The following is a 3,151-nucleotide window of genomic DNA, read 5'->3' on the forward strand; positions in this document are numbered from 1 at the left end:
AAGGCAGTTCATTTAGTAGTTCCGTCTGTATGACATGTTGATGTTGTATTCGTAAGAGTCGCCGGTTTAATGCGACCTTTTACTAACTCCACCTGGGTTAGCCTGTTAGCTATCGGATGTAGCACTCGATATACGTGTAGTCAGTTTGTGGCCAGCAGATGTCACTATGGCAACTTGTGCTTGATAATGTGTAAGGCGAATTAACGTGGGCTTTATTTCTGTTATGATTTAGACCACATCACCTCACCTCCACATCCACACATCTCCAACTCCAAGCCTACCTTCTGCTGCACACCTGTACTCAGTGTTGGGTAAGTTACTTTAAAAATGTAATCCGTTACAGTTACAAGTTACCTTGTTTAAAATGTAATTGTAGTGTAACTTTTTCGATTACTTTTAAAAAGTAATGTAACTAATTACTTTAGATTACTTTTGGATTACTTTGAGGTTTTAATGAGTATTGACCCATGTTCAACATTTAATTTTTGAGAACTGAGTGGGAACCTTAAAAGAGCACTAAGCTGAGAGGGAATTGCTGACAGGCAATCACAGGAGGTCCACAAGAAGAGATGCCAGCACCAGGCATGTAAGATTTTCTCAGACTCCTCTCATCGGGCCATACTCTTTTCTGCTCCTCCCCCAGGCTCTACCATTTACGCAGTTTGCAGACTAACACAAGCAGGTTCAGAAACCACGTCTTTCCTACAGCGGTCACCTTATTGAACTCTTCCCAAAGACCAGTCTTTCCTTCCCCTCTATCCATACCTTACTGTACCATCCCAACATTTGTACAGTGTTCCTCTTCAATTCGCACCTGTATAGCCCTATCTACAGTGGCTCTGCACATACATGCATTTCCCTAGGGGTAATTTATTTATTCTGCTGCACATATCTATCAACCATCTTTCCTTACCCTAGCTGTGAATAACTGCATTTTATCTCTAAATACTGCATGCTGTACAATCTGCACACGTTGCACTTGATTAGATGCCAAACTGCATTTCATTACTTCATACATGTGCAATGACAATGAAGTGCTCTAGTTTAGTAATAAATAAGCAAAGTAAGACTTTTACATCACATTTTATTTTTCGTGATTTTTTCTTTGCACACCCTTGCTTGTAAAATTAAACACGGCACACTACAGTGCATCAAGAATTAAGATGGACGATGGGTCCCGAGTATCAGATGGACTAAACGTGCCTTTCAGAAGAACGCCTGGATGCTTCCTCTGAAAAGAGAGAGAGAAAAAAAGATAGAAGAAAAATATACTATAATTAATAATTATATGTTCAAAGTAGCATTAATTGGGGCCTGCCCATAGCAATGCATAAGGAGAGTAGTGACTGACTGACTTGCGAAGCAAGTTATAAAATTCCACAAGCTAATGACTACTATTTAGCTAAGCTTAGCATTGATGCTAATTTTTAGCATCAGAACGCTGGGTCCAAACCGACGGGCACACTTTGGCAGGCCCCAGTTAAATTTCTTCAGGAATTTTCTAGTTTACTTTATGTTCATCATGAAAACCATAACACTGGCACATTGCATACAATGTCTCATGGGAAAGAATAGATTCCAACGTTTGTCATGCATCAACACCAAACAGTCAAATATTCGTAAAACAATACGCTTCGTCTATCAGTGAGTTGCACTTACCTCTAAATGTTTCCTCAGGTTTGACATAGATTGCTTCGACGTGGACAAGTTCTTGATAGCCGGCAAACACTTCTTGCACTGCACGGTTAAATTTGAGCCATTTTCACATATGTAAATGAAATGCTCCTTATATTTCCAGTGCTGGAAGGCTGTCATTTTTGATGCGCTGCTTGAGCTGAAATGGAACCGTCCGCTCGCTTGCTGTTCCTCCAGGAGGCTCCACCAGCACAGGACGGATCATCAGAGTGGCATTGCGGCTGGCAAATATGATAGAGACAAGGAGCCGTAGCGGGAAACGGCGATATAGGGCGCAAAGCAATAAAAATATCATTACATATTTCGCAAAGGTTTTAGTTCATTTTTTTTTTTAAATGTAACTAAATTTGTAATTCTTAATATTTTCGGAAGTAACTGTAACTGAATTACATATTTTCTCATTGTAACTGTAACGAATTACAGTTACTCTTTTTTTGTAATTAAATTACGTAACGTCGTTACATGTAATCCGTTACTACCCAACACTGCCTGTACTACTGCTGGAACAACAAATAAAGAGAGATTCTCAAACAGGAAACCCCCTCCTCAGTTTGACACACAGTGGCGAGTGTAAACATCCCACCAGCCTCAAGTTTAAAACGTAGAACCTTCGCTACACAAGGTGTCTTAAGTTTTAAACCTCAAATAATGTCCTGTTATCAATAGGCCTGTCACGATAGCAAATTTTGCTGAGCGATTAATTGTCTCAAAAAATTATTGCGATAAACGATAATATTGTCTGAAGACCTTTTTACACTGATTTAATGGAAATGACGTAATAATGCATGTGATTTCCTGCCAAAGATAGATACACTTTATTTTCAAAAGAATATTTAACACTGGAGCTGATAAACTAAATAAACAAAACAACCAAAAACAAAATGGATTCTCAGTCTCCATTAACAAAAAATGTACTTGATAAAAACTAAACAACATAAAGCCAAAGTGGAAATAAATATTGCATTCAACCCAAAGAGTGCAGATTATGAAGTCTGTATATTATGTTGCCCTTCAGTAATAATTAGATTTAAATAGAGAAGATGGGCACATCGACTACCTGATGCAATATTTCACACTACATGATTTTTTGCTCCTATTTTTCCCCTTACGACAATCTTAGACCTTTGGTCTTTCTAAGATTGTGTGGTGTGTTACGGTAGATCGTCGTTGCCGCTCCGATCTAAATCAGGGTTTTCCCCGACTGGGAACTTAACGCAGCCTGTTGAATGTGACAGGCAGCCAATCAGAAAGCGCGGATTCTCCTCTGTGTTTTCTAAGGGGAAATTACAGAGGGGAATCCCAAACAGCTGACACGGCGCAACCCGAAGTCCAGCGGACATTGGAAATGATATGTGGAAACAACATTAATGTTTATTCAACATGCAAAGAATATAGAAATGACAAGAGGAGGAGTTGGAGCGAAATTGCTACCGCAGTTGATAAACCCGGTAACTTT

At 39.2% G+C, this 3,151-nt stretch overlaps 1 long non-coding RNA gene across 1 annotated transcript; it reads right to left on the bottom strand.

The window, feature by feature from the left end:
• Positions 1-1,094: 1,094 nt before the first annotated feature.
• On the bottom strand, positions 1,095-2,184 carry LOC116709861 (uncharacterized). The gene is made up of 2 exons (XR_004336980.1): positions 1,660-2,184; positions 1,095-1,231 (listed from the first exon to the last, which is right to left on the bottom strand). It is a non-coding gene; the product is annotated as an uncharacterized LOC116709861 (long non-coding RNA).
• Between the last annotated feature and the right edge of the window lie 967 nt (positions 2,185-3,151).

Source organism: Xiphophorus hellerii, chromosome 20 (assembly GCF_003331165.1).
Source record: "Xiphophorus hellerii strain 12219 chromosome 20, Xiphophorus_hellerii-4.1, whole genome shotgun sequence".
NCBI lineage: Eukaryota > Metazoa > Chordata > Actinopteri > Cyprinodontiformes > Poeciliidae > Xiphophorus > Xiphophorus hellerii.